General features: G+C 43.8%; 38 non-coding genes and 51 pseudogenes across 38 annotated transcripts; all 89 read left to right on the forward strand.

Annotated features, from left to right (window-relative positions):
• Positions 1–6: 6 nt before the first annotated feature.
• LOC132994891 (5S ribosomal RNA) lies at positions 7–125 on the forward strand. Its single transcript, XR_009676905.1, has one exon. It is a non-coding gene; the product is annotated as a 5S ribosomal RNA (ribosomal RNA).
• A 104-nt stretch (positions 126–229) lies between these two features.
• On the forward strand, positions 230–348 carry LOC132994727 (5S ribosomal RNA). The gene has a single exon (XR_009676748.1). It is a non-coding gene; the product is annotated as a 5S ribosomal RNA (ribosomal RNA).
• Positions 349–469: 121 nt separating this feature from the next.
• Positions 470–578, forward strand: LOC132995225 (5S ribosomal RNA; annotated as a pseudogene).
• A 122-nt stretch (positions 579–700) lies between these two features.
• Positions 701–818, forward strand: LOC132994892 (5S ribosomal RNA). Its single transcript, XR_009676906.1, has one exon. It is a non-coding gene; the product is annotated as a 5S ribosomal RNA (ribosomal RNA).
• A 121-nt stretch (positions 819–939) lies between these two features.
• Positions 940–1,058, forward strand: LOC132994800 (5S ribosomal RNA). The gene has a single exon (XR_009676818.1). It is a non-coding gene; the product is annotated as a 5S ribosomal RNA (ribosomal RNA).
• A 119-nt stretch (positions 1,059–1,177) lies between these two features.
• On the forward strand, positions 1,178–1,286 carry LOC132994930 (5S ribosomal RNA; annotated as a pseudogene).
• Positions 1,287–1,409: 123 nt separating this feature from the next.
• Positions 1,410–1,518, forward strand: LOC132995145 (5S ribosomal RNA; annotated as a pseudogene).
• Positions 1,519–1,641: 123 nt separating this feature from the next.
• On the forward strand, positions 1,642–1,760 carry LOC132995189 (5S ribosomal RNA). Its single transcript, XR_009676999.1, has one exon. It is a non-coding gene; the product is annotated as a 5S ribosomal RNA (ribosomal RNA).
• Positions 1,761–1,880: 120 nt separating this feature from the next.
• LOC132994819 (5S ribosomal RNA) lies at positions 1,881–1,999 on the forward strand. Its single transcript, XR_009676835.1, has one exon. It is a non-coding gene; the product is annotated as a 5S ribosomal RNA (ribosomal RNA).
• A 120-nt stretch (positions 2,000–2,119) lies between these two features.
• Positions 2,120–2,228, forward strand: LOC132994989 (5S ribosomal RNA; annotated as a pseudogene).
• A 123-nt stretch (positions 2,229–2,351) lies between these two features.
• LOC132995070 (5S ribosomal RNA) lies at positions 2,352–2,460 on the forward strand (annotated as a pseudogene).
• A 123-nt stretch (positions 2,461–2,583) lies between these two features.
• Positions 2,584–2,702, forward strand: LOC132994759 (5S ribosomal RNA). Its single transcript, XR_009676779.1, has one exon. It is a non-coding gene; the product is annotated as a 5S ribosomal RNA (ribosomal RNA).
• A 122-nt stretch (positions 2,703–2,824) lies between these two features.
• Positions 2,825–2,943, forward strand: LOC132994908 (5S ribosomal RNA). Its single transcript, XR_009676921.1, has one exon. It is a non-coding gene; the product is annotated as a 5S ribosomal RNA (ribosomal RNA).
• A 122-nt stretch (positions 2,944–3,065) lies between these two features.
• On the forward strand, positions 3,066–3,185 carry LOC132995048 (5S ribosomal RNA; annotated as a pseudogene).
• Positions 3,186–3,307: 122 nt separating this feature from the next.
• Positions 3,308–3,416, forward strand: LOC132995069 (5S ribosomal RNA; annotated as a pseudogene).
• Positions 3,417–3,538: 122 nt separating this feature from the next.
• LOC132994966 (5S ribosomal RNA) lies at positions 3,539–3,657 on the forward strand. Its single transcript, XR_009676975.1, has one exon. It is a non-coding gene; the product is annotated as a 5S ribosomal RNA (ribosomal RNA).
• Positions 3,658–3,777: 120 nt separating this feature from the next.
• Positions 3,778–3,896, forward strand: LOC132994729 (5S ribosomal RNA). The gene has a single exon (XR_009676750.1). It is a non-coding gene; the product is annotated as a 5S ribosomal RNA (ribosomal RNA).
• A 352-nt stretch (positions 3,897–4,248) lies between these two features.
• On the forward strand, positions 4,249–4,357 carry LOC132995032 (5S ribosomal RNA; annotated as a pseudogene).
• Positions 4,358–4,479: 122 nt separating this feature from the next.
• Positions 4,480–4,598, forward strand: LOC132994959 (5S ribosomal RNA). Its single transcript, XR_009676970.1, has one exon. It is a non-coding gene; the product is annotated as a 5S ribosomal RNA (ribosomal RNA).
• A 122-nt stretch (positions 4,599–4,720) lies between these two features.
• LOC132994998 (5S ribosomal RNA) lies at positions 4,721–4,829 on the forward strand (annotated as a pseudogene).
• Positions 4,830–4,950: 121 nt separating this feature from the next.
• On the forward strand, positions 4,951–5,059 carry LOC132995177 (5S ribosomal RNA; annotated as a pseudogene).
• Positions 5,060–5,163: 104 nt separating this feature from the next.
• Positions 5,164–5,272, forward strand: LOC132995083 (5S ribosomal RNA; annotated as a pseudogene).
• A 121-nt stretch (positions 5,273–5,393) lies between these two features.
• Positions 5,394–5,502, forward strand: LOC132995088 (5S ribosomal RNA; annotated as a pseudogene).
• Positions 5,503–5,623: 121 nt separating this feature from the next.
• On the forward strand, positions 5,624–5,742 carry LOC132994831 (5S ribosomal RNA). Its single transcript, XR_009676847.1, has one exon. It is a non-coding gene; the product is annotated as a 5S ribosomal RNA (ribosomal RNA).
• A 121-nt stretch (positions 5,743–5,863) lies between these two features.
• On the forward strand, positions 5,864–5,982 carry LOC132994783 (5S ribosomal RNA). Its single transcript, XR_009676801.1, has one exon. It is a non-coding gene; the product is annotated as a 5S ribosomal RNA (ribosomal RNA).
• A 122-nt stretch (positions 5,983–6,104) lies between these two features.
• On the forward strand, positions 6,105–6,213 carry LOC132995066 (5S ribosomal RNA; annotated as a pseudogene).
• Positions 6,214–6,335: 122 nt separating this feature from the next.
• On the forward strand, positions 6,336–6,454 carry LOC132994882 (5S ribosomal RNA). Its single transcript, XR_009676896.1, has one exon. It is a non-coding gene; the product is annotated as a 5S ribosomal RNA (ribosomal RNA).
• A 122-nt stretch (positions 6,455–6,576) lies between these two features.
• LOC132994706 (5S ribosomal RNA) lies at positions 6,577–6,695 on the forward strand. The gene has a single exon (XR_009676727.1). It is a non-coding gene; the product is annotated as a 5S ribosomal RNA (ribosomal RNA).
• A 122-nt stretch (positions 6,696–6,817) lies between these two features.
• LOC132994767 (5S ribosomal RNA) lies at positions 6,818–6,936 on the forward strand. Its single transcript, XR_009676786.1, has one exon. It is a non-coding gene; the product is annotated as a 5S ribosomal RNA (ribosomal RNA).
• Positions 6,937–7,058: 122 nt separating this feature from the next.
• LOC132994692 (5S ribosomal RNA) lies at positions 7,059–7,157 on the forward strand (annotated as a pseudogene).
• Positions 7,158–7,279: 122 nt separating this feature from the next.
• Positions 7,280–7,398, forward strand: LOC132994870 (5S ribosomal RNA). Its single transcript, XR_009676885.1, has one exon. It is a non-coding gene; the product is annotated as a 5S ribosomal RNA (ribosomal RNA).
• A 121-nt stretch (positions 7,399–7,519) lies between these two features.
• On the forward strand, positions 7,520–7,639 carry LOC132994953 (5S ribosomal RNA). The gene has a single exon (XR_009676965.1). It is a non-coding gene; the product is annotated as a 5S ribosomal RNA (ribosomal RNA).
• Positions 7,640–7,761: 122 nt separating this feature from the next.
• LOC132994926 (5S ribosomal RNA) lies at positions 7,762–7,880 on the forward strand. The gene has a single exon (XR_009676938.1). It is a non-coding gene; the product is annotated as a 5S ribosomal RNA (ribosomal RNA).
• Positions 7,881–8,002: 122 nt separating this feature from the next.
• LOC132994943 (5S ribosomal RNA) lies at positions 8,003–8,121 on the forward strand. Its single transcript, XR_009676955.1, has one exon. It is a non-coding gene; the product is annotated as a 5S ribosomal RNA (ribosomal RNA).
• A 123-nt stretch (positions 8,122–8,244) lies between these two features.
• Positions 8,245–8,353, forward strand: LOC132995124 (5S ribosomal RNA; annotated as a pseudogene).
• Positions 8,354–8,473: 120 nt separating this feature from the next.
• LOC132994976 (5S ribosomal RNA) lies at positions 8,474–8,592 on the forward strand (annotated as a pseudogene).
• Positions 8,593–8,715: 123 nt separating this feature from the next.
• LOC132994999 (5S ribosomal RNA) lies at positions 8,716–8,824 on the forward strand (annotated as a pseudogene).
• Positions 8,825–8,945: 121 nt separating this feature from the next.
• On the forward strand, positions 8,946–9,054 carry LOC132995179 (5S ribosomal RNA; annotated as a pseudogene).
• A 104-nt stretch (positions 9,055–9,158) lies between these two features.
• Positions 9,159–9,267, forward strand: LOC132995084 (5S ribosomal RNA; annotated as a pseudogene).
• A 121-nt stretch (positions 9,268–9,388) lies between these two features.
• Positions 9,389–9,497, forward strand: LOC132995064 (5S ribosomal RNA; annotated as a pseudogene).
• Positions 9,498–9,617: 120 nt separating this feature from the next.
• Positions 9,618–9,736, forward strand: LOC132994977 (5S ribosomal RNA; annotated as a pseudogene).
• Positions 9,737–9,859: 123 nt separating this feature from the next.
• LOC132995000 (5S ribosomal RNA) lies at positions 9,860–9,968 on the forward strand (annotated as a pseudogene).
• Positions 9,969–10,089: 121 nt separating this feature from the next.
• Positions 10,090–10,198, forward strand: LOC132995180 (5S ribosomal RNA; annotated as a pseudogene).
• Positions 10,199–10,302: 104 nt separating this feature from the next.
• LOC132995174 (5S ribosomal RNA) lies at positions 10,303–10,411 on the forward strand (annotated as a pseudogene).
• A 121-nt stretch (positions 10,412–10,532) lies between these two features.
• LOC132995224 (5S ribosomal RNA) lies at positions 10,533–10,641 on the forward strand (annotated as a pseudogene).
• A 121-nt stretch (positions 10,642–10,762) lies between these two features.
• Positions 10,763–10,881, forward strand: LOC132994842 (5S ribosomal RNA). The gene has a single exon (XR_009676858.1). It is a non-coding gene; the product is annotated as a 5S ribosomal RNA (ribosomal RNA).
• Positions 10,882–11,002: 121 nt separating this feature from the next.
• Positions 11,003–11,121, forward strand: LOC132994785 (5S ribosomal RNA). Its single transcript, XR_009676803.1, has one exon. It is a non-coding gene; the product is annotated as a 5S ribosomal RNA (ribosomal RNA).
• A 122-nt stretch (positions 11,122–11,243) lies between these two features.
• On the forward strand, positions 11,244–11,352 carry LOC132995125 (5S ribosomal RNA; annotated as a pseudogene).
• Positions 11,353–11,474: 122 nt separating this feature from the next.
• LOC132994883 (5S ribosomal RNA) lies at positions 11,475–11,593 on the forward strand. The gene has a single exon (XR_009676897.1). It is a non-coding gene; the product is annotated as a 5S ribosomal RNA (ribosomal RNA).
• A 122-nt stretch (positions 11,594–11,715) lies between these two features.
• LOC132994707 (5S ribosomal RNA) lies at positions 11,716–11,834 on the forward strand. Its single transcript, XR_009676728.1, has one exon. It is a non-coding gene; the product is annotated as a 5S ribosomal RNA (ribosomal RNA).
• A 122-nt stretch (positions 11,835–11,956) lies between these two features.
• LOC132994685 (5S ribosomal RNA) lies at positions 11,957–12,055 on the forward strand (annotated as a pseudogene).
• A 122-nt stretch (positions 12,056–12,177) lies between these two features.
• LOC132994709 (5S ribosomal RNA) lies at positions 12,178–12,296 on the forward strand. The gene has a single exon (XR_009676730.1). It is a non-coding gene; the product is annotated as a 5S ribosomal RNA (ribosomal RNA).
• Positions 12,297–12,639: 343 nt separating this feature from the next.
• On the forward strand, positions 12,640–12,758 carry LOC132994851 (5S ribosomal RNA). The gene has a single exon (XR_009676867.1). It is a non-coding gene; the product is annotated as a 5S ribosomal RNA (ribosomal RNA).
• A 123-nt stretch (positions 12,759–12,881) lies between these two features.
• Positions 12,882–13,001, forward strand: LOC132994964 (5S ribosomal RNA). Its single transcript, XR_009676974.1, has one exon. It is a non-coding gene; the product is annotated as a 5S ribosomal RNA (ribosomal RNA).
• Positions 13,002–13,123: 122 nt separating this feature from the next.
• On the forward strand, positions 13,124–13,242 carry LOC132994928 (5S ribosomal RNA). Its single transcript, XR_009676941.1, has one exon. It is a non-coding gene; the product is annotated as a 5S ribosomal RNA (ribosomal RNA).
• A 123-nt stretch (positions 13,243–13,365) lies between these two features.
• LOC132995010 (5S ribosomal RNA) lies at positions 13,366–13,474 on the forward strand (annotated as a pseudogene).
• A 120-nt stretch (positions 13,475–13,594) lies between these two features.
• Positions 13,595–13,703, forward strand: LOC132995143 (5S ribosomal RNA; annotated as a pseudogene).
• Positions 13,704–13,824: 121 nt separating this feature from the next.
• Positions 13,825–13,943, forward strand: LOC132994859 (5S ribosomal RNA). The gene has a single exon (XR_009676875.1). It is a non-coding gene; the product is annotated as a 5S ribosomal RNA (ribosomal RNA).
• A 121-nt stretch (positions 13,944–14,064) lies between these two features.
• LOC132995034 (5S ribosomal RNA) lies at positions 14,065–14,183 on the forward strand (annotated as a pseudogene).
• A 123-nt stretch (positions 14,184–14,306) lies between these two features.
• Positions 14,307–14,415, forward strand: LOC132995017 (5S ribosomal RNA; annotated as a pseudogene).
• A 121-nt stretch (positions 14,416–14,536) lies between these two features.
• Positions 14,537–14,655, forward strand: LOC132995035 (5S ribosomal RNA; annotated as a pseudogene).
• Positions 14,656–14,778: 123 nt separating this feature from the next.
• On the forward strand, positions 14,779–14,887 carry LOC132995018 (5S ribosomal RNA; annotated as a pseudogene).
• Positions 14,888–15,008: 121 nt separating this feature from the next.
• LOC132995087 (5S ribosomal RNA) lies at positions 15,009–15,117 on the forward strand (annotated as a pseudogene).
• A 104-nt stretch (positions 15,118–15,221) lies between these two features.
• Positions 15,222–15,330, forward strand: LOC132995086 (5S ribosomal RNA; annotated as a pseudogene).
• Positions 15,331–15,451: 121 nt separating this feature from the next.
• LOC132995090 (5S ribosomal RNA) lies at positions 15,452–15,560 on the forward strand (annotated as a pseudogene).
• Positions 15,561–15,681: 121 nt separating this feature from the next.
• On the forward strand, positions 15,682–15,800 carry LOC132994786 (5S ribosomal RNA). The gene has a single exon (XR_009676804.1). It is a non-coding gene; the product is annotated as a 5S ribosomal RNA (ribosomal RNA).
• Positions 15,801–15,922: 122 nt separating this feature from the next.
• LOC132995067 (5S ribosomal RNA) lies at positions 15,923–16,031 on the forward strand (annotated as a pseudogene).
• Positions 16,032–16,153: 122 nt separating this feature from the next.
• On the forward strand, positions 16,154–16,272 carry LOC132994895 (5S ribosomal RNA). Its single transcript, XR_009676909.1, has one exon. It is a non-coding gene; the product is annotated as a 5S ribosomal RNA (ribosomal RNA).
• A 122-nt stretch (positions 16,273–16,394) lies between these two features.
• LOC132994710 (5S ribosomal RNA) lies at positions 16,395–16,513 on the forward strand. Its single transcript, XR_009676731.1, has one exon. It is a non-coding gene; the product is annotated as a 5S ribosomal RNA (ribosomal RNA).
• A 343-nt stretch (positions 16,514–16,856) lies between these two features.
• On the forward strand, positions 16,857–16,975 carry LOC132994852 (5S ribosomal RNA). The gene has a single exon (XR_009676868.1). It is a non-coding gene; the product is annotated as a 5S ribosomal RNA (ribosomal RNA).
• A 121-nt stretch (positions 16,976–17,096) lies between these two features.
• On the forward strand, positions 17,097–17,216 carry LOC132994948 (5S ribosomal RNA). Its single transcript, XR_009676960.1, has one exon. It is a non-coding gene; the product is annotated as a 5S ribosomal RNA (ribosomal RNA).
• Positions 17,217–17,338: 122 nt separating this feature from the next.
• LOC132994927 (5S ribosomal RNA) lies at positions 17,339–17,457 on the forward strand. Its single transcript, XR_009676940.1, has one exon. It is a non-coding gene; the product is annotated as a 5S ribosomal RNA (ribosomal RNA).
• Positions 17,458–17,580: 123 nt separating this feature from the next.
• LOC132995011 (5S ribosomal RNA) lies at positions 17,581–17,689 on the forward strand (annotated as a pseudogene).
• Positions 17,690–17,809: 120 nt separating this feature from the next.
• Positions 17,810–17,918, forward strand: LOC132995106 (5S ribosomal RNA; annotated as a pseudogene).
• A 121-nt stretch (positions 17,919–18,039) lies between these two features.
• Positions 18,040–18,158, forward strand: LOC132994886 (5S ribosomal RNA). Its single transcript, XR_009676900.1, has one exon. It is a non-coding gene; the product is annotated as a 5S ribosomal RNA (ribosomal RNA).
• A 104-nt stretch (positions 18,159–18,262) lies between these two features.
• LOC132995092 (5S ribosomal RNA) lies at positions 18,263–18,371 on the forward strand (annotated as a pseudogene).
• Positions 18,372–18,492: 121 nt separating this feature from the next.
• Positions 18,493–18,611, forward strand: LOC132995036 (5S ribosomal RNA; annotated as a pseudogene).
• Positions 18,612–18,734: 123 nt separating this feature from the next.
• On the forward strand, positions 18,735–18,843 carry LOC132995019 (5S ribosomal RNA; annotated as a pseudogene).
• A 121-nt stretch (positions 18,844–18,964) lies between these two features.
• LOC132995023 (5S ribosomal RNA) lies at positions 18,965–19,073 on the forward strand (annotated as a pseudogene).
• A 121-nt stretch (positions 19,074–19,194) lies between these two features.
• Positions 19,195–19,313, forward strand: LOC132995039 (5S ribosomal RNA). Its single transcript, XR_009676984.1, has one exon. It is a non-coding gene; the product is annotated as a 5S ribosomal RNA (ribosomal RNA).
• A 122-nt stretch (positions 19,314–19,435) lies between these two features.
• On the forward strand, positions 19,436–19,544 carry LOC132995133 (5S ribosomal RNA; annotated as a pseudogene).
• A 121-nt stretch (positions 19,545–19,665) lies between these two features.
• LOC132994804 (5S ribosomal RNA) lies at positions 19,666–19,784 on the forward strand. Its single transcript, XR_009676822.1, has one exon. It is a non-coding gene; the product is annotated as a 5S ribosomal RNA (ribosomal RNA).
• Positions 19,785–19,906: 122 nt separating this feature from the next.
• Positions 19,907–20,015, forward strand: LOC132995191 (5S ribosomal RNA; annotated as a pseudogene).
• Positions 20,016–20,139: 124 nt separating this feature from the next.
• LOC132995071 (5S ribosomal RNA) lies at positions 20,140–20,248 on the forward strand (annotated as a pseudogene).
• Positions 20,249–20,369: 121 nt separating this feature from the next.
• LOC132995046 (5S ribosomal RNA) lies at positions 20,370–20,478 on the forward strand (annotated as a pseudogene).
• Positions 20,479–20,599: 121 nt separating this feature from the next.
• On the forward strand, positions 20,600–20,708 carry LOC132995156 (5S ribosomal RNA; annotated as a pseudogene).
• A 123-nt stretch (positions 20,709–20,831) lies between these two features.
• On the forward strand, positions 20,832–20,940 carry LOC132995203 (5S ribosomal RNA; annotated as a pseudogene).
• A 120-nt stretch (positions 20,941–21,060) lies between these two features.
• Positions 21,061–21,179, forward strand: LOC132995026 (5S ribosomal RNA; annotated as a pseudogene).
• A 122-nt stretch (positions 21,180–21,301) lies between these two features.
• On the forward strand, positions 21,302–21,410 carry LOC132995051 (5S ribosomal RNA; annotated as a pseudogene).
• Positions 21,411–23,527: the final 2,117 nt, after the last annotated feature.

Consider the following 23,527-nt stretch of genomic DNA (forward strand, 5'->3'; position numbering starts at 1 on the left):
ATAACGGCTTACGGCCATACCACCCTGAACACGCCTGATCTCGTCCGATCTAGGAAGCTAAGCAGGGTCGGGCCTGTTTAGTACTTTGATGGGAGACCGCCTGGGAATACCAGGTGCTGTAAGCTTTTTCATTTTTTTGATCATATAGAGACATATTCACTTGACCAAAAATTCAACCAGAATCAAGGGCATGACATCTTTAAAAGGCCCCTTTCTGCACACAATAATGGCTTACAGCCATACCACCCTGAACATGCCCGATCTCGTCTGATCTCGGAAGCTAAGCAGGGTCGGGCCTGGTTAGTACTTGGATGGGAGACCGCCTGGGAATACCAGGTGCTGTAAGCTTTTTCATTTTTTTGATCATATGTTTTTTTTTATCATAGAGAGACATATTCACATGTCCAAAAATTCAGCCAGAATCAAGGGCATGACATCTTTAAAAGACCCCTGTCTGCACACAATAATGGCTTACGGCCATACAACCCTGAACACGCCCGATCTCGAAACCTAAGCAGGATCGGGCCTGGTTAGTACTTGGATGGGAGACCATCTGGGAATACGAGGTGCTGTAAGCTTTTTCATTTTTTTGATCATATGTTTTTTTTTGATCATATAGAGACATATTCACATGTCCAAAAATTCAGCCAGAATCGAGGGCATGACATGTTTAAAAGGCCCCTTTCTGCACACAATAATGGCTTACGGCCATACCACCCTGAACACGCCGATCTCGTCCGATCTCGGAAGCTAAGCAGGGTCGAGCCTGGTTAGTACTTGGATGGGAGACCCCCTGGGAATACCAGGTGCTGTAAGCTTTTTCATTTTTTTTGACCATATGTTTTTTTTTATCATATAGAGACATATTCACATCTCCAAAAATCAGCCAGAATCAAGGGCATGACATCTTTAAAAGGCCCCTGTCTGCACACAATAATGGCTTACGGCCATACCACCCTGAACACGCCTGATCTCGTCCGATCTCGGAAGCTAAGCAGGGTCGGGCCTGGTTAGTACTTGGATGGGAGACCACCTAGGAATACCAGGTGCTGTAAGTTTTCATTTTTTTGATCATATGTTTTTTTTTATCATGTAGAGACATATTCACATGTCCAAAAATTCAGCCAGAATCAAGGGCATGACATCTTTAAAAGGCCCCTGTCTGCACACAATAATGGCTTACGGTCATACCACCCTGAACACGCCCGATCTCGGAAGCTAAGCAGGGTTGGGCCTGGTTAGTACTTGGATGGGAGACCGCCTGGGAATACCAGGTGCTGTAAGCTTTTTCATTTTTTTTGATCATATGTTTTTTTTTTGTCATATAGAGACATATTCACATGTCCAAAAATTCAGCCAGAATCAAGGGCATGACATCTTTAAAAGGCCCCTTTCTGCACACAATAATGGCTTACGGCCATACCACCCTGAACTCGTCCGATCTCGGAAGCTAAGTAGGTTAGGGCCTGGTTAGTACTTGGATGGGAGGCCGCCTGCGAATACCAGGTGCTGTAAGCTTTTTCATATTTTTGATCATATGTTTTTTTTTTTATCATATAGAGACATATTCACATGTCAAAAAATTCAGCCAGAATCAAGGGCATGACATCTTTAAAAGGACCCTTTCTGCACACAATAATGGCTTACGGCCATACCACCCTGAACACGCCCGATCTCGTCCGATCTCGGAAGCCAAGCAGGGTCGGGCCTGGTTAGTACTTGGATGGGAGACCGCCTGGGAATACCAGGTGCTGTAAGCTTTTTCATTTTTTTGATCATATGTTTTTTTTTTATCATAGAGACATATTCACATGTCCAAAAATTCAGCCAGAATCAAGGGCATGACATCTTTAAAAGGACCCTTTCTGCACACAATAATGGCTTACGGCCATACCACCCTGAACACGCCCGATCTCGTCCGATCTCGGAAGCTAAGCAGGGTCGGGCCTGGTTAGTACTTGGATGGGAGACCGCCTGGGAATACCAGGTGCTGTAAGCTTTTTCATTTTTTTGATCATATGTTTTTTTTTTATCATAGAGACATATTCACATGTCCAAAAATTCAGCCAGAATCAAGGGCATGACATCTTTAAAAGGCCCCTGTCTGCACACAATAATGGCTTACGGTCATACCACCCTGAACACGCCCGATCTCGGAAGCTAAGCAGGGTCGGGCCTGGTTAGTATTTGGATGGGACACCGCCTGGGAATACCAGGTGCTGTAAGCTTTTTCATTTTTTTTGATCATATGTTTTTTTTTTGTCATATAGAGACATATTCACATGTCCAAAAATTCAGCCAGAATCAAGGGCATGACATCTTTAAAAGGCCCCTTTCTGCACACAATAATGGCTTACGGCCATACCACCCTGAACTCGTCCGATCTCGGAAGCTAAGTAGGGTAGGGCCTGGTTAGTACTTGGATGGGAGGCCGCCTGCGAATACCAGGTGCTGTAAGCTTTTTCATATTTTTGATCATATGTTTTTTTTTTTATCATATAGAGACATATTCACATGTCCAAAAATTCAGCCAGAATCAAGGGCATGACATCTTTAAAAGGCCCCTTTCTGCACACAATAATGGCTTACGGCCATACCACCCTGAACACGCCCGATCTCGTCCGATCTCGGAAGCTAAGCAGGTTCGGGCCTGGTTAGTACTTGGATGGGAGACCGCCTGGGAATACCAGGTGCTGTAAGCTTTTTAATTTTTTTTGATCATATGTTTTTTTTTATCATATAGAGACATATTCACATGTCCAAAAATTCAGCCAGACTCAAGGGCATGACATCTTTAAAAGGCCCCTGTCTGCACACAATAACAGCTTATGGCCATACCGCCCTGAACATGCCTGATCTCGTCCGATCTCGGAAGCTAAGCAGGGTCGGGCCTGGTTAGTAATTGGATGGGAGACCGCCTAGGAATACCAGGTGCTGTAAGCTTTTTCATATTTTTGATCATATGTTTTTTTTTTATCATATAGAGACATATTCACATGTCCAAAAATTCAGCCAGAATCAAGGGCATGACATCTTTAAAAGGCCCCTTTCTGCACACAATAATGGCTTACGGCCATACCACCCTGAACACGCCCGATGTCGTCCGATCTCGGAATCTAAGCAGGGTCGGGCCTGGTTAGTACTTGGATGGGAGACTGCCTGTGGAATACCAGATGCTGTAAGCTGTTTCATTTTTTTGATCATATGTTTTTTTTTTATGATAGAGAGACATATTCACATGTCCAAAAATTCAGCCAGAATCAAGGGCATGACATCTTTAAAAGGCCCCTGTCTGTACACAATAATGGCTTACGGCAATACCACCCTGAAATCGTCCGATCTCGGAAGCTAAGCAGGGTCGGGCCTGGTTAGTACTTGGATGGGAGAACGCCTGGGAATACCAGGTGCTGTAAGCTTTTTCATTTTTTTGATCATATGTTTTTTTTTTATCATATAGAGACATATTCACATGTCCAAAAATTAAGCCAGAATCAAGGGCATGACATCTTTAAAAGGCCCCTTTCTGCACACAATAACGGCTTACGGCCATAGCACCCTTAACACGCCCGATCTCGTCCGATCTCGGAAGCTAAGCAGGGTCGTGCCTGGTTAGTGCTTGGATGGGAGACCGCCTGGGAATACCATGTCCTGTAAGCTTTTTCATTTTTTTGATCACATGTTTTTTTTATCATAGAGAGACATATTCACATGTCCAAAAATTCAGCCAGAATCAAGGGCATGACATCTTTAAAAGGCCCCTTTCTGCACACAATAATGGCTTACGGCCATACCACCCTGAACACGCCCGATCTCGTCCGATCTCGGAAGCTAAGCAGGGTCGGGTCTGGTTAGTACTTGGATGGGAGACCGCCTGGGAATACCAGGTGCTGTAAGCTTTTTCATTTTTTTGATCATATGTTTTTTTTTTATCATATAGAGACATATTCACATGTCCAAAAATTCAGCCAGAATCAAGGGCATGACATCTTTAAAAGGCCCCTTTCAGCACACAATAATGGCTTACGGCAATACAACCCTGAACTAGTCGGATCTCGGAAGCTAAGCAGGGTCAGGCCTGGTTAGTACTTGGATGGGAGACCGCCTGGGAATACCAGCTGCTGTAAGCTTTTTCATTTTTTTGATCATATGTTTTTTTTTATCATAGAGAGACATATTCACATGTCCAAAAATTAAGCCAGAATCAAGGGCATGATATCTTTAAAAGGCCCCTGTCTGCACACAATAATGGCTTACGGCAATACCACCCTGAACTCGTCCGATCTCGGAAGCGAAGCAGGGTCGGGCCTGGTTAGTACTTGGATGGGAGACCGCCTGGGAATACCAGGTGCTGTAAGCTTTTTCATTTTTTTGATCATATGTTTTTTTTTTATCATAGAGAGACATATTCACATGTCCAAAAATTCAGCCAGAATCAAGGGCATGACATCTTTAAAAGGCCCCTGTCTGCACACAATAATGGCTTACAGCCATACCACCATGAATACGCCCAATCTCGTCCAATCTCGGAAGCTAAGCAGGGTCTGGCCTGGTTAGTACTTGGATGGGAGACCGCCTGGGAATACCAGGTGCTGTAAGCTTTTTCATTTTTTTGATCATGTGTTTTTTTTTTATCATATAGAGACATATTCACATGTCCAAAAATTCAGCCAGAATCAAGGGCATGACATCTTTAAAAGACCCCTTTCTGCACACAATAATGGCTTACGGCCATACCACCCTGAACTCGTCCGATCTCGGAAGCTAATCAGGGTAGGGCCTGGTTAGTACTTGGATGGGAGACCACCTGGGAAAACCAGGTGCTGTAAGCTTTTTCATTTTTTTGATCATATGTTTTTTTTTATCATATAGAGACATATTCACATGTCCAAAAATTCAGCCAGAATCAAGGGCATGACATCTTTAAAAGGCCCCTTTCTGCACACAATAATGGCTTATGGCCATACCACCCTGAACCCGTCAGATCTCGGAAGCTAAGCAGGGTCAGGCCTGCTTAGTACTTGGATGGGAGACCGCCTGGGAATACCAGGTGCTGTAAGCTTTTTCATTTTTTTGATCATATAGAGACATATTCACTTGTCCAAAAATTCAACCAGAATCAAGGGCATGACATCTTTAAAAGGCACCTTTCTGTACACAATAATGGCTTACGGCCATACCACCCTGAACTCGTCAGATCTCGGAAGCTAATCAGGGTCGGGCCTGGTTAGTACTTGGATGGGAGACCGCCTGGGAAAACCAGGTGCTGTAAGCTTTTTCATTTTTTTGATCATATGTTTTTTTTTATCATATAGAGACATATTCACATGTCCAAAAATTCAGCCAGAATCAAGGGCATGACATCTTTAAAAGGCCCCTTTCTGCACACAATAATGGCTTACGGCCATACCACCCTGAACACGCCCGATCTCGGAAGCTAAGCAGCGTCTGGCCTGGTTAGTACTTGGATGGGAGACCGCCTGGGAATACCAGGTGCTGTAAACTTTTTCATTTTTTTCATCATATGTTTTTTTTTATCATATAGAGACATATTCACATGTCCAAAAATTCAGCCAGAATCAAGGGCATGACATCTTTAAAAGGCCCATGTCTGCACACAATAATAGCTTACGGCCATACCACCCTGAACACGCCCGATCTCGTCCGATCTCGGAAGCTAAGCAGGGTCGGGCCTGGTTAGTACTTGGATGGGAGACCGCCTGGGAATACCAGGTGCTGTAAGCTTTTTCATTTTTTTGATCATATGTTTTTTTTTATCATATAGAGACATATTCACATGTCCAAAAATTCAGCCAGAATCAAGGGCATGACATCTTTAAAAGGCCCCTTTCTGCACACAATAATGGCTTACGGCCATACCACCCTGAACACGCCCGATCTCGTCCGATCTCGGAAGCTAACCAGGGTCGGGCCTGTTTAGTACTTGGATGGGAGACCGCCTGGGAATACCAGGTGCTGTAAGCTTTTTCATTTTTTTTGATCATATCTTTTTTTTGATCATATAGAGACACATTCACATGTCCAAAAATTCAGCCAGAATCAAGGGCATGAAATCTTTAAAAGGCCCCTTTCTGCACAGAATAATGGCTTACGGCCATACCACCCTGAACTCGTCTGATCTCGGAAGCTAAGCAGGGTCGGGCCTGGTTAGTACTTGGATGGGAGACCGCCTGGGAATACCAGGTGCTGTAACCTTTTTCATTTTTTTGATCATATGTTTTTTTTTGATCATATAGAGACATATTCACATGTCCAAAAATTCAGCCAGAATCAAGGGCATGACATCTTTAAAAGGCGCCTTTCTGCACACAATAATGGCTTACGGCCATACCACCCTGAACACGCCCGATCTCGTCCGATCTCGGAAGCTAACCAGGGTCGAGCCTGGTTAGTATTTGGATGGGAGACCGCCTGGGAATACCAGGTGCTGTAAGCTTTTTCATTTTTTTTGATCATATGTTTTTTTTGATCATATAGAGACATATTCACATGTCCAAAAATTCAGTCAGAATCAAGGGCATGACATCTTTAAAAGGCCCCTTTCTGCACACAATAACAGCTTACGGCCATACCACCCTGAACACGCCTGATCTCGTCCGATCTCGGAAGCTAAGCAGGGTCGGGCCTGGTTAGTACTTGGATGGGAGACCGCCTGGGAATACCAGGTGCTGTAAGCTTTTTCATTTTTTTGATCATATGTTTTTTTTTTATCATATAGTGACATATTCACATGTCCAAAAATTAAGCCAGAATCAAGGGCATGACATCTTTAAAAGGCCTCTTTCTGCACACAATAACGGCTTACGGCCATAGCACCCTTAACACGCCCGATCTCGTCCGATCTCGGAAGCTAAGCAGGGTCGTGCCTGGTTAGTACTTGGATGGGAGACCGCCTGGGAATACCAGGTGCTGTAAGCTTTTTCATTTTTTTGATCATATGTTTTTTTTTTATCATAGAGAGACATATTCACATGTCCAAAAATTCAGTCAGAATCAAGGGCATGACATCTTTAAAAGGCCCCTTTCTGCACACGATAATGGCTTACGGCCATACCACCCTGATCTCATCCGATCTCGGAAGCTGGGCCTGGTTAGTACTTGGATGGGAGACCGCCTGGGAATACCAGGTGCTGTAAAATTTTTCATTTTTTTGATCATATGTTTTTTTTTTATCATAGAGAGACATATTCACATGTCCAAAAATTCAGCCAGAATCAAGGGCATGACATCTTTAAAAGGCCCCTTTCTGCACACAATAATGGCTTATGGCCATACCACCCTGAACATGCCTGATCTCGTCTGATCTCGGAAGCTAAGCAGGGTGGGGCCTGGTTAGTACTTGGATGGGAGACCGCCTAGGAATACCAGGTGCTGTAAGCTTTTTCATTTTTTTTGATCATATGTTTTTTTGATCATATAGACACACATTCACATGTCCAAAAATTCAGACAGAATCAAGGGCATGACATCTTTAAAAGGCCCCTTTCTGCACACAATAATGGCTTACGGCCATACCACCCTGAACACGCCCGATGTCGTCCGATCTCGGAAGCTAAGCAGGGTCGGGCCTGGTTAGTACTTGGATGGGAGACCGCCTGTGGAATACCAGATGCTGTAAGCTGTTTCATTTTTTTGATCATATGTTTTTTTTTTATCATAGAGAGACATATTCACATGTCCAAAAATTCAGCCAGAATCAAGGGCATGACATCTTTAAAAGGCCCCTTTCTGCACACAATAATGGCTTACGGCCATACCACCCTTAACACGCCCGATCTCGTCCCATCTCGGAAGCTAAGCAGGGTCGTGCCTGGTTAGTACTTGGATGGGAGACCGCCTGGGAATACCAGGTGCTGTAAGCTTTTTCATTTTTTTGATCATATGTTTTTTTTTTATCATAGAGAGACATATTCACATGTCCAAAAATTCAGCCAGAATCAAGGGCATGACATCTTTAAAAGGCCCCTTTCTGCACACAATAATGGCTTACGGCTATACCACCCTTAACACGCCCGATCTCGTCCCATCTCGGAAGCTAAGCAGGGTCGTGCCTGGTTAGTACTTGGATGGGAGACCGCCTGGGAATACCAGGTGCTGTAAGCTTTTTCATTTTTTTTGATCATATGGTTTTTTTTGATCATATAGAGACATATTCACATGTCCAAAAATTCAACCAGAATCAAGGGCATGACATCTTTAAAATGCCCCTTTCTGCACACAATAATGACTTACGGCCATACCACCCTGAACTCGTCCGATCTCGGAAGCTAAGCAGGGTCGGGCCTGGTTAGTACTTGGATGGGAGACAACCTGGGAAAACCAGGTGCTGTAAGCTTTTTCATTTTTTTGATCATATGTTTTTTTTATCATATAGAGACATATTCACATGTCCAAAAATTCAGCCAGAATCAAGGGCATGACATCTTTAAAAGGCCCCTTTCTGCACACAATAACAGCTTACGGCCATACCACCCTTAACACGCCCGATCTCGTCCCATCTCGGAAGCTAAGCAGGGTCTTGCCTGGTTAGTACTTGGATGGGAGACCGCCTGGGAATACCAGGTGCTGTAAGCTTTTTCATTTTTTTTGATCATATGTTTTTTTTTTATCATATAGAGACATATTCACATGTCCAAAAATTAAGCCAGAATCAAGGGCATGACATCTTTAAAAGACCCCTTTCTACACACAATAATGGCTTACGGCCATACCACCCTGAACTCGTCCGATCTCGGAAGCTAATCAGGGTAGGGCCTGGTTAGTACTTGGATGGGAGACCACCTGGGAAAACCAGGTGCTGTAAGCTTTTTCATTTTTTTGATCATATGTTTTTTTTTATCATATAGAGACATATTCACATGTCCAAAAATTCAGCCAGAATCAAGGGCATGACATCTTTAAAAGGCCCCTTTCTGCACACAATAATGGCTTATGGCCATACCACCCTGAACCCGTCAGATCTCGGAAGCTAAGCAGGGTCAGGCCTGCTTAGTACTTGGATGGGAGACCGCCTGGGAATACCAGGTGCTGTAAGCTTTTTCATTTTTTTGATCATATAGAGACATATTCACTTGTCCAAAAATTCAACCAGAATCAAGGGCATGACATCTTTAAAAGGCACCTTTCTGTACACAATAATGGCTTACGGCCATACCACCCTGAACTCGTCAGATCTCGGAAGCTAATCAGGGTCGGGCCTGGTTAGTACTTGGATGGGAGACCGCCTGGGAAAACCAGGTGCTGTAAGCTTTTTCATTTTTTTGATCATATGTTTTTTTTTATCATATAGAGACATATTCACATGTCCAAAAATTCAGCCAGAATCAAGGGCATGACATCTTTAAAAGGCCCCTTTCTGCACACAATAATGGCTTACGGCCATACCACCCTGAACTCGTCCGATCTCGGAAGCTAAGCAGGGTCGGGCCTGGTTAGTACTTGGATGGGAGACAACCTGGGAAAACCAGGTGCTGTAAGCTTTTTCATTTTTTTGATCATATGTTTTTTTTATCATATAGAGACATATTCACATGTCCAAAAATTCAGCCAGAATCAAGGGCATGACATCTTTAAAAGGCCCCTTTCTGCACACAATAACAGCTTACGGCCATACCACCCTTAACACGCCCGATCTCGTCCCATCTCGGAAGCTAAGCAGGGTCTTGCCTGGTTAGTACTTGGATGGGAGACCGCCTGGGAATACCAGGTGCTGTAAGCTTTTTCATTTTTTTTGATCATATGTTTTTTTTTTATCATATAGAGACATATTCACATGTCCAAAAATTAAGCCAGAATCAAGGGCATGACATCTTTAAAAGACCCCTTTCTGCACACAATAATGGCTTACGGCCATACCACCCTGAACTCGTCCGATCTCGGAAGCTAATCAGGGTAGGGCCTGGTTAGTACTTGGATGGGAGACCACCTGGGAAAACCAGGTGCTGTAAGCTTTTTCATTTTTTTGATCATATGTTTTTTTTTATCATATAGAGACATATTCACATGTCCAAAAATTCAGCCAGAATCAAGGGCATGACATCTTTAAAAGGCCCCTTTCTGCACACAATAATGGCTTATGGCCATACCACCCTGAACCCGTCAGATCTCGGAAGCTAAGCAGGGTCAGGCCTGCTTAGTACTTGGATGGGAGACCGCCTGGGAATACCAGGTGCTGTAAGCTTTTTCATTTTTTTGATCATATAGAGACATATTCACTTGTCCAAAAATTCAACCAGAATCAAGGGCATGACATCTTTAAAAGGCACCTTTCTGTACACAATAATGGCTTACGGCCATACCACCCTGAACTCGTCAGATCTCGGAAGCTAATCAGGGTCCGGCCTGGTTAGTACTTGGATGGGAGACCGCCTGGGAAAACCAGGTGCTGTAAGCTTTTTCATTTTTTTGATCATATGTTTTTTTTTATCATATAGAGACATATTCACATGTCCAAAAATTCAGCCAGAATCAAGGGCATGACATCTTTAAAAGGCCCCTTTCTGCACACAATAATGGCTTACGGCCATACCACCCTGAACACGCCCTATCTCGGAAGCTAAGCAGCATCTGGCCTGGTTAGTACTTGGATGGGAGACCGCCTGGGAATACCAGGTGCTGTAAACTTTTTCATTTTTTTCATCATATGTTTTTTTTTATCATATAGAGACATATTCACATGTCCAAAAATTCAGCCAGAATCAAGGGCATGACATCTTTAAAAGGCCCATGTCTGCACACAATAATGGCTTACGGCCATACCACCCTGAACACGCCCGATCTCGTCCGATCTCGGAAGCTAAGCAGGGTCGGGCCTGGTTAGTACTTGGATGGGAGACCGCCTGGGAATACCAGGTGCTGTAAGCTTTTTCATTTTTTTGATCATATGTTTTTTTTTATCATATAGAGACATATTCACATGTCCAAAAATTCAGCCAGAATCAAGGGCATGACATCTTTAAAAGGCCCCTTTCTGCACACAATAATGGCTTACGGCCATACCACCCTGAACACGCCCGATCTCGTCCGATCTCGGAAGCTAACCAGGGTCGGGCCTGTTTAGTACTTGGATGGGAGACCGCCTGGGAATACCAGGTGCTGTAAGCTTTTTCATTTTTTTTGATCATATGTTTTTTTTGATCATATAGAGACACATTCACATGTCCAAAAATTCAGCCAGAATCAAGGGCATGAAATCTTTAAAAGGCCCCTTTCTGCACAGAATAATGGCTTACGGCCATACCACCCTGAACTCGTCTGATCTCGGAAGCTAAGCAGGGTCGGGCCTGGTTAGTACTTGGATGGGAGACCGCCTGGGAATACCAGGGGCTGTAACCTTTTTCATTTTTTTGATCATATGTTTTTTTTTTATCATATAGAGACATATTCACATGTCCAAAAATTCAGCCAGAATCAAGGGCATGACATCTTTAAAAGGCGCCTTTCTGCACACAATAATGGCTTACGGCCATACCACCCTGAACACGCCCGATCTCGTCCGATCTCGGAAGCTAACCAGGGTCGAGCCTGGTTAGTATTTGGATGGGAGACCGCCTGGGAATACCAGGTGCTGTAAGCTTTTTCATTTTTTTTGATCATATGTTTTTTTTGATCATATAGAGACATATTCACATGTCCAAAAATTCAGCCAGAATCAAGGGCATGACATCTTTAAAAGGCCCCTTTCTGCACACAATAACAGCTTACGGCCATACCACCCTGAACACGCCTGATCTCGTCCGATCTCGGAAGCTAAGCAGGGTCGGGCCTGGTTAGTACTTGGATGGGAGACCGCCTGGGAATACCAGGTGCTGTAAGCTTTTTCATTTTTTTGATCATATGTTTTTTTTTTATCATAGAGAGACATATTCACATGTCCAAAAATTCAGTCAGAATCAAGGGCATGACATCTTTAAAAGGCCCCTTTCTGCACACGATAATGGCTTACGGCCATACCACCCTGATCTCATCCGATCTCGGAAGCTGCGCCTGGTTAGTACTTGGATGGGAGACCGCCTGGGAATACCAGGTGCTGTAAGCTTTTTCATTTTTTTTGATCATATGTTTTTTTTGATCATATAGAGACATATTCACATGTCCAAAAATTCAGCCAGAATCAAGGGCATGACATCTTTAAAAGGCCCCTTTCTGCACACAATAACAGCTTACGGCCATACCACCCTGAACACGCCTGATCTCGTCCGATCTCGGAAGCTAAGCAGGGTCGGGCCTGGTTAGTACTTGGATGGGAGACCGCCTGGGAATACCAGGTGCTGTAAGCTTTTTCATTTTTTTGATCATATGTTTTTTTTTTATCATAGAGAGACATATTCACATGTCCAAAAATTCAGTCAGAATCAAGGGCATGACATCTTTAAAAGGCCCCTTTCTGCACACGATAATGGCTTACGGCCATACCACCCTGATCTCATCCGATCTCGGAAGCTGCGCCTGGTTAGTACTTGGATGGGAGACCGCCTGGGAATACCAGGTGCTGTAAAATTTTTCATTTTTTTGATCATATGTTTTTTTTTTATCATAGAGAGACATATTCACATGTCCAAAAATTCAGCCAGAATCAAGGGCATTACATCTTTAAAAGGCCCCTTTCTGCACACAATAATGGCTTATGGCCATACCACCCTGAACATGCCTGATCTCGTCTGATCTCGGAAGCTAAGCAGGGTCGGGCCTGGTTAGTACTTGGATGGGAGACCGCCTAGGAATACCAGGTGCTGTAAGCTTTTTCATTTTTTTTGATCATATATGTTTTTTTGATCATATAGACACACATTCACATGTCCAAAAATTCAGCCAGAATCAAGGGCATGACATCTTTAAAAGGCCCCTTTCTGCACACAATAATGGCTTACGGCCATACCACCCTGAACACGCCCGATGTCGTCAGATCTCGGAAGCTAAGCAGGGTCGGGCCTGGTTAGTACTTGGATGGGAGACCGCCTGTGGAATACCAGATGCTGTAAGCTGTTTCATTTTTTTGATCATATGTTTTTTTTTTATCATAGAGAGACATATTCACATGTCCAAAAATTCAGCCAGAATCAAGGGCATGACATCTTTAAAAGGCCCCTTTCTGCACACAATAATGGCTTACAGCCATACCACCCTTAACACGCCCGATCTCGTCCCATCTCGGAAGCTAAGCAGGGTCGTGCCTGGTTAGTACTTGGATGGGAGACCGCCTGGGAATACCAGGTGCTGTAAGCTTTTTCATTTTTTTTGATCATATGGTTTTTTTTTATCATATAGAGACATATTCACATGTCCAAAAATTCAACCAGAATCAAGGGCATGACATCTTTAAAATGCCCCTTTCTGCACACATTAATGACTTACGGCCATACCACCCTGAACTCGTCCGATCTCGGAAGCTAAGCAGGGTCGGGCCTGGTTAGTACTTGGATGGGAGACCACCTGGGAAAACCAGGTGCTGTAAGCTTTTTCATTTTTTTGATCATATGTTTTTTTTATCATATAGAGACATATTCACATGTCCAAAAATTCAGCCAGAATCAAGGGCATGACATCTTTAAAAGGCCCCTTTCTGCACACAATAATGGCTTACGGCCATACCACCCTGAACACCCCTGATCTCGGAAGCTAAGCAGGGACTGGCTTGGTTAGTACTTGGATGGGAGACCACCTGGGAATACTGGGTGCTGTAAGCTTTTTCATTTTTTTGATCATATGTTTTTTTTTATCATAGAGAGACATATTCACATGTCCAAAAATTCAGCCAGAATCAAGGGCATGACATCTTTAAAAGACCCCTGTCTGCACACAATAATGGCTTACGTCCATACCACCCTGAACACACCCGATCTCATCCGATCTCGGAAGCTAAGCAGGGTCGGGCCTGCTTAGTACTTGGATGGGAGACCGCCTGGGAATACCAGGTGCTGTAACCTTTTTCATTTTTTTGATCATATGTTTTTTTTTATCATATAGAGACATATTCACATGTCCAAAAATTCAGCCAGAATCAAGGGCATGACATCTTTAAAAGGCCCCTTTCTGCACACAATAACAGCTTACGGCCATACCACCCTTAACACGCCCAATCTCGTCCCATCTCGGAAGCTAAGCAGGGTCTTGCCTGGTTAGTACTTGGATGGGAGACCGCCTGGGAATACCAGGTGCTGTAAGCTTTTTCATTTTTTTTGATCATATGTTTTTTTTTTATCATATAGAGACATATTCACATGTCCAAAAATTCAACCAGAATCAAGGGCATGACATCTTTAAAATGCCCCTTTTTGTACACAATAATGGCTTACGGCCTTACCACCCTGAACTCATCCGATCTCGGAAGCTAAGTAGGGTAGGGCCTGGTTAGTACTTGGATGGGAGACCGCCTGGGAATACCAGGTGCTGTAAGCTTTTTCATTTTTTTGATCATATGTTTTTTTTTATCATATAGAGACATATTCACATGTCCAAAAATTCAGCCAGAATCAAGGGCATGACATCTTTAAAAGGCCCCTTTCTGCACACAATAACAGCTTACGGCCATACCACCCTTAACACGCCCAATCTCGTCCCATCTCGGAAGCTAAGCAGGGTCTTGCCTGGTTAGTACTTGGATGGGAGACCGCCTGGGAATACCAGGTGCTGTAAGCTTTTTCATTTTTTTTGATCATATGTTTTTTTTTTATCATATAGAGACATATTCACATGTCCAAAAATTCAACCAGAATCAAGGGCATGACATCTTTAAAATGCCCCTTTTTGTACACAATAATGGCTTACGGCCTTACCACCCTGAACTCATCCGATCTCGGAAGCTAAGTAGGGTAGGGCCTGGTTAGTACTTGGATGGGAGACCGCCTGGGAATACCAGGTGCTGTAAGCTTTTTCATTTTTTTGATCATATGTTTTTTTTTATCATATAGAGACATATTCACATGTCCAAAAATTCAGCCAGAATCAAGGGCATGACATCTTTAAAAGGCCCCTTTCTGCACACAATAATGGCTTACGGCCATACCACCCTGATCTCATCCGATCTCGGAAGCTAAGCAGGGTCAGGCCTGCTTAGTACTTGGATGGGAGACCGCCTGGGAATACCAGGTGCTGTAAGCTTTTTCATTTTTTTGATCATATAGAGACATATTCACTTGTCCAAAAATTCAACCAGAATCAAGGGCATGACATCTTTAAAAGGCACCTTTCTGTACACAATAATGGCTTACGGCCATACCACCCTGAACTCGTCAGATCTCGGAAGCTAATCAGGGTCGGGCCTGGTTAGTACTTGGATGGGAGACCGCCTGGGAAAACCAGGTGCTGTAAGCTTTTTCATTTTTTTGATCATATGTTTTTTTTTATCATATAGAGACATATTCACATGTCCAAAAATTCAGCCAGAATCAAGGGCATGACATCTTTAAAAGGCCCCTTTCTGCACACAATAATGGCTTACGGCCATACCACCCTGAACACGCCCGATCTCGGAAGCTAAGCAGCGTCTGGCCTGGTTAGTACTTGGATGGGAGACCGCCTGGGAATACCAGGTGCTGTAAACTTTTTCATTTTTTTCATCATATGTTTTTTTTTATCATATAGAGACATATTCACATGTCCAAAAATTCAGCCAGAATCAAGGGCATGACATCTTTAAAAGGCCCATGTCTGCACACAATAATGGCTTACGGCCATACCACCCTGAACACGCCCGATCTCGTCCGATCTCGGAAGCTAACCAGGGTCGGGCCTGTTTAGTACTTGGATGGGAGACCGCCTGGGAATACCAGGTGCTGTAAGCTTTTTCATTTTTTTTGATCATATGTTTTTTTTGATCATATAGAGACACATTCACATGTCCAAAAATTCAGCCAGAATCAAGGGCATGAAATCTTTAAAAGGCCCCTTTCTGCACAGAATAATGGCTTACGGCCATACCACCCTGAACTCGTCTGATCTCGGAAGCTAAGCAGGGTCGGGCCTGGTTAGTACTTGGATGGGAGACCGCCTGGGAATACCAGGTGCTGTAACCTTTTTCATTTTTTTGATCATATGTTTTTTTTTTATCATATAGAGACATATTCACATGTCCAAAAATTCAGCCAGAATCAAGGGCATGACATCTTTAAAAGGCGCCTTTCTGCACACAATAATGGCTTACGGCCATACCACCCTGAACACGCCCGATCTCGTCCGATCTCGGAAGCTAACCAGGGTCGAGCCTGGTAAGTATTTGGATGGGAGACCGCCTGGGAATACCAGGTGCTGTAAGCTTTTTCATTTTTTTTGATCATATGTTTTTTTTGATCATATAGAGACATATTCACATGTCCAAAAATTCAGCCAGAATCAAGGGCATGACATCTTTAAAAGGCCCCTTTCTGCACACAATAACAGCTTACGGCCATACCACCCTGAACACGCCTGATCTCGTCCGATCTCGGAAGCTAAGCAGGGTCGGGCCTGGTTAGTACTTGGATGGGAGACCGCCTGGGAATACCAGGTGCTGTAAGCTTTTTCATTTTTTTGATCATATGTTTTTTTTTTATCATAGAGAGACATATTCACATGTCCAAAAATTCAGTCAGAATCAAGGGCATGACATCTTTAAAAGGCCCCTTTCTGCACACGATAATGGCTTACGGCCATACCACCCTGATCTCATCCGATCTCGGAAGCTGCGCCTGGTTAGTACTTGGATGGGAGACCGCCTGGGAATACCAGGTGCTGTAAAATTTTTCATTTTTTTGATCATATGTTTTTTTTTTATCATAGAGAGACATATTCACATGTCCAAAAATTCAGCCAGAATCAAGGGCATGACATCTTTAAAAGGCCCCTGTCTGCACACAATAATGGCTTATGGCCATACCACCCTGAACATGCCTGATCTCGTCTGATCTCGGAAGCTAAGCAGGGTCGGGCCTGGTTAGTACTTGGATGGGAGACCGCCTAGGAATACCAGGTGCTGTAAGCTTTTTCATTTTTTTTGATCATATGTTTTTTTGATCATATGGAGACACATTCACATGTCCAAAAATTCAGCCAGAATCAAGGGCATGACATCTTTAAAAGGCCCCTTTCTGCACACAATAATGGCTTACGGCCATACCACCCTGAACACGCCCGATATCGTCCGATCTCGGAAGCTAAGCAGGGTCGGGCCTGGTTAGTACTTGGATGGGAGACCGCCTGTGGAATACCAGATGCTGTAAGCTGTTTCATTTTTTTGATCATATGTTTTTTTTTTATCAAAGAGAGACATATTCACATGTCCAAAAATTCAGCCAGAATCAAGGGCATGACATCTTTAAAAGGCCCCTTTCTGCACACAATAATGGCTTACGGCCATACCACCCTTAACACGCCCGATCTCGTCCCATCTCGGAAGCTAAGCAGGGTCGTGCCTGGTTAGTACTTGGATGGGAGACCGCCTGGGAATACCAGGTGCTGTAAGCTTTTTCATTTTTTTTGATCATATGGTTTTTTTTTATCATATAGAGACATATTCACATGTCCAAAAATTCAACCAGAATCAAGGGCATGACATCTTTAAAATGCCCCTTTCTGCACACAATAATGACTTACGGCCATACCACCCTGAACTCGTCCGATCTCGGAAGCTAAGCAGGGTCGGGCCTGGTTAGTACTTGGATGGGAGACCACCTGGGAAAACCAGGTGCTGTAAGCTTTTTCATTTTTTTGATCATATGTTTTTTTTATCATATAGAGACATATTCACATGTCCAAAAATTCAGCCAGAATCAAGGGCATGACATCTTTAAAAGGCCCCTTTCTGCACACAATAATGGCTTACGGCCATACCACCCTGAACACCCCTGATCTCGGAAGCTAAGCAGGGACTGGCTTGGTTAGTACTTGGATGGGAGACCACCTGGGAATACCGGGTGCTGTAAGCTTTTTCATTTTTTTGATCATATGTTTTTTTTTATCATAGAGAGACATATTCACATGTCCAAAAATTCAGCCAGAATCAAGGGCATGACATATTTAAAAGACCCCTGTCTGCACACAATAATGGCTTACGGCCATACCACCCTGAACACACCCGATCTCGTCCGATCTCGGAAGCTATGCAGGGTCGGGCCTGCTTAGTACTTGGATGGGAGACCGCCTGGGAATACAAGGTGCTGTAAGCTTTTAAATTTTTTTGATCATATAGAGACATATTCACATGTCCAAAAATTCAGCCAGAATCAAGGGCATGACATCTTTAAAAGGCCCCTTTCTGCACACAATAATGGCTTACGGCCATACCACCCTGAACTCGTCTGATCTCGGAAGCTAAGCAGGGTTGGGCCTGTTTAGTACTTGGATGGGAGACCGCCTGGGAATACCAGGTGCTGTAACCTTTTTCATTTTTTTGATCATATGTTTTTTTTTATCATATAGAGACATATTCACATGTCCAAAAATTCAGCCAGAATCAAGGGCATGACATCTTTAAAAGGCCCCTTTCTGCACACAATAACAGCTTACGGCCATACCACCCTTAACACGCCCAATCTCGTCCCATCTCGGAAGCTAAGCAGGGTCTTGCCTGGTTAGTACTTGGATGGGAGACCGCCTGGGAATACCAGGTGCTGTAAGCTTTTTCATTTTTTTTGATCATATGTTTTTTTTTTATCATATAGAGACATATTCACATGTCCAAAAATTCAACCAGAATCAAGGGCATGACATCTTTAAAATGCCCCTTTTTGTACACAATAATGGCTTACGGCCTTACCACCCTGAACTCATCCGATCTCGGAAGCTAAGTAGGGTAGGGCCTGGTTAGTACTTGGATGGGAGACCGCCTGGGAATACCAGGTGCTGTAAGCTTTTTCATTTTTTTGATCATATGTTTTTTTTTATCATATAGAGACATATTCACATGTCCAAAAATTCAGCCAGAATCAAGGGCATGACATCTTTAAAAGGCCCCTTTCTGCACACAATAATGGCTTACGGCCATACCACCCTGATCTCATCCGATCTCGGAAGCTAAGCATGGTCGGGCCTGGTTAGTACTTGGATGGGAGACCGCCTGGGAATACCAGGTGCTGTAAGCTTTTTCATTTTTTTGATCATATGTTTTTTTTTATCATATAGAGACATATTCACATGTCCAAAAATTCAGCCAGAATCAAGGGCATGACATCTTTAAAAGGCCCCTTTCTGCTCACAATAATGGCTTACGGCCATACCACCCTGAACACGCCCGATCTCGTCAGATCTCGGAAGATAAGCAGGGTCGGGCCTGGTTAGTACTTGGATGGGAGACCGCCTGGGAATACCAGGTGCTGTAAGCTTTTTAATTTTGTTTGATTATATGTTTTTTTTTATCATATAGAGACATATTCACATGTCCAAAAATTCAGCCAGAATGAAGGGCATGACATCTTTAAAAGGCCCCTTTCTGCACACAATACTGGCTTACGGCCATACCATCCTGAACTCGTCTGATCTCGGAAGCTAAGCAGGGTTGGGCCTGTTTAGTACTTGGATGGGAGACCGCCTGGGAATACCAGGTGCTGTAACCTTTTTCATTTTTTTGATCATATGTTTTTTTTTATCATATAGAGACATATTCACATGTCCAAAAATTCAGCCAGAATCAAGGGCATGACATCTTTAAAAGGCCCCTTTCTGCACACAATAATGGCTTACGGCCATATCACCCTGAACACGCCCGATCTCGTCCGATCTCGGAAGCTAACCAGGGTCGGGCCTGGTTAGTACTTGGATGGGAGACCGCATGGGAATACCAGGTGCTGTAAGCTTTTTCATTTTTTTGATCATATGTTTTTTTTTTATCATATAGTGACATATTCACATGTCCAAAAATTAAGCCAGAATCAAGGGCATGACATCTTTAAAAGGCCCCTTTCTGCATACAGTAATGGCTTACGGCCATACAACCCTGAACTCGTCAGATCTCGGAAGCTAAGCAGGGTCGGGCCTGGTTAGTACTTGGATGGGAGACCGCCTGGGAATACCATGTGCTGTAAGCTTTTTCATTTTTTTTGATCATATGTTTTTTTTTTTGTCATATAGAGACATATTCACATGTCCAAAAATTAAACCAGAATCAAGGGCATGACATCTTTAAAAGGCCCCTTTCTGCACACAATGATGGCTTACGGCCATACCACCCTGAACTCGTCCGATCTCGGAAGCTAAGTAGGGTAGGGCCTGGTTAGTACTTGGATGGGAGGCCGCCTGCGAATACCAGGTGCTGTAAGCTTTTTCATTTTTTTGATCATATGTTTTTTTTTATCATATAGAGACATATTCACATGTCCAAAAATTCAGCCAGAATCAAGGGCATGACATCTTTAAAAGGCCCCTTTCTGCTCGCAATGATGTCTTACGGCCATACCACCCTGAACTCGTCCGATCTCGGAAGCTAAGTAGGGTAGGGCCTGGTTAGTACTTGGATGGGAGACCGCCTGGGAATACCAGGTGCTGTAAAATTTTTCATTTTTTTGATCATATGTTTTTTTTTATCATATAGAGACATATTCACATGTCCAAAAATTCAGCCAGAATCAAGGGCATGACATCTTTAAAATGCCCCTTTCTGCACACAATAATGGCGTAAGGCCATACAACCCTGAACTCATCCGATCTCGGAAGCTAAGCAGGGTCAGGCCTGGTTAGTACTTGGATGGGAGACCGCCTGGGAATACCAGGTGCTGTAAGCTTTTTAATTTTTTTGATCATATGTTTTTTTTTTTATCATATAGAGACATATTGACATGTCCAAAAATTCAGCCAGAATCAAGGGCATGACATCTTTAAAAGGCCCCTTTCTGCACACAATAATGGCTTAAGGCCATACCACCCTGAACTCATCTGATCTCGGAAGCTAAGCAGGGTCAGCCCTGGATAGTACTTGGATGGGAGACCGCCTGGGAATACCAGGTGCTGTAAGCTTTTTCATTTTTTTGATCATATTTTTTTTTTATCATATAGAGACATATTCACATGTCCAAAAATTCAGCCAGAATCAAGGGCATGACATCTTTAAAAGGCCCCTTTCTGCACACAATAATGGCTTACGGCCATACCACCCTTAACACGCCCGATCTCGTCCGATCTCAGATGCTAAGCAAGGTCGGGCCTGGTTAGTACTTGGATGGGAGACCGCCTGGGAATATCAGCTGCTGTAAGGTTTTTCATTTTTTTGATCATATGTTTTTTTTTTATCATAGAGAGACATATTCACATGTCCAAAAATTCAGCCAGAATCAAGGGCATGACATCTTTAAAAGGCCCCTTTCTGCACACAATAGTGGCTTACGGCCATACCACCCTGAATTCGTCCGATATTGGAAGCTAAGCAGGGTCGGGCCTGGTTAGTACTTGGATGGGAGACCGCCTGGGAATACCAGGTGCTGTAAGCTTTTTCATTTTTTTGATCATATGTTTTTTTTTTATCATAGAGAGACATATTCACATGTCCAAAAATTCAGCCAGAATCAAGGGCATGACATCTTTAAAAGGCCCCTTTCTGCACACAATAATGGCTTACGGCCATACCACCCTGAACACGCCCCTTTTGCTGTCAGAGTTTGTGTGGTGCTGAAGGAGAGCTGACGTGTCAGTACTGAGCAGGACAGCTGGACTAATTTGTTTGTTTTTTGGATGCGCTTTGGATTTATTTAAATACCTCAGATTATGAGTGAATGTCCCCCAGCAGTCACTGACTGTTAGGGGGATCGTTTTTCTTTTCACCTTTTTTTCCTGTTTTTTTTCCACAATTTTGTGAAGAATTTTTGTTTTTTGTGAATGTTTGCTCGTATGTCGCGAGCAAACTCACACGGACGGATCACAAAGATGACAGGACCACGGACTGGAGAGATGGAAAAAGGAAAAGAGAACGGACAACAACGTGAACAAACAAACATGGCACTGAAACAAAGGAATGGATTAAACGACAACGAGAAGAACGACGGACAAAAAGGACGGATGAAAACGACAAATGAAACAGGGAACGGAATGGATGACGGAGAGAGAGGAAGAGAGAGGAGCGGCGGGCTGATTGCTCCGCATGCAGAGAATGGGAGAGGTGGCGAGAGAGCAGAAAAAGAGGAAGCAAAAGTGTCTTTTGAGAGAAAACTAACACTAAACATTGAAATGGTGGGAGACAAAGTTCCTCTAAATCACGTCATGAGCAACATAAAAATGATCTGTGGGGGCCTGCTGGCGTGCAGAACCCTGGGACCTGAAAAACTGGAGGTGACGGTGAGCAACATTAAAGGAAAGGAAAGGCTGCTGGATGGATTTAAAATCGGAGAGACCAGAGTCGTGGCGAGAGAACTAAATAATGATGAGCTGGTGGTGTCTTTTTTAAACCTGCCAGCGTATATCACAGATGAAGAAATAGTTTGGAAGCTGACGGGATGGGGAGTGAAACCGACATCACCAATAAAACGCAGAATGTGGCCTGGAACAATGATAGCTGACGGAACGAGGTTTGTCCGGGTCAGATTTAATGACCAGGTACAGTCACTCCCTTACTCCACAAAGTTTAACACTGTGATGGGGAACGAATACTTTAGAGTAATACATGATAGACAACAAAAAGTGTGCAGGATGTGCATCCAGCCGGGACACATCCTGAGAGAGTGTCCAGAATTTATGTGCCACAACTGTGGGGTGCAGGGACACTTTGCGCGTGAGTGCAGCGCGAACAGCACAAAATGCACAAACTGTAAAAAAAGAGAAAATGAATGTGAGTGTGAGAACGGAGAGGAAAGCAAGAACGAGGTGGAGGAGGTGTACGAGGATGAAGACGAGGCGGAGGAGGTGTACGAGGAGGAGGCGGAGGAGAAGGAGGTGATCGGAGCAAGCAGGAAGGAGATCAGAGAAGACGAGAACAGTGACGGAGAAATGGAGCAGAGCGGAGAGAGCGGAGGAGAACGGGCGTCAGAGTGCGAGCTGGAGACGCCGGAGCTGGCTGGAGAGGGAGGACAGCAGAAGCAGCGAAAAACGAGCGAGAGAGGGAAAAAAGGAGACGGAAGGGACGTGGCAGAAGACCCGGGGGTAAGCATGAGCACAGAGGGGAGGGAGATGCCTGAGAGTGGTGTTGGACAGGCGGGAGGGAGAAAAATCACGCTAAATAATACAGGTAAAAGCACCAGTCCCAATGAAACGGACAGCGAAATGGATGTGAGTGAACTGGCGAGTGCGCAAAAAAGACTAAGTCTTGGACAACGAAAAAAGTTGGTGAAAAAATTGAAATGTAAGGACAAATAATGACTGACAATAACCCCTGTAAATCCGTTTTTTTTGTTTTTATTTTTATGATAATGGCCTTTAATTTATTTTCGATAAACGTGAATGGACTAAGGAACAAAGAAAAAAGACATGCGATTCTCTCCTTGCAGAATGACGTTTTGTGCCTGCAGGAGACCAGGTGGGATGATTCCCTGGTGGAAGACATAAAAAAAGACTTTGTGGGCCATATTTTCTGCTCCAATGGCACGTCGAGGGCGAGAGGAGTGGCGGTTTTAGTCAA

The sequence above is a fragment of the Labrus mixtus genome, chromosome 19, assembly GCF_963584025.1.
Source record: "Labrus mixtus chromosome 19, fLabMix1.1, whole genome shotgun sequence".
NCBI lineage: Eukaryota > Metazoa > Chordata > Actinopteri > Labriformes > Labridae > Labrus > Labrus mixtus.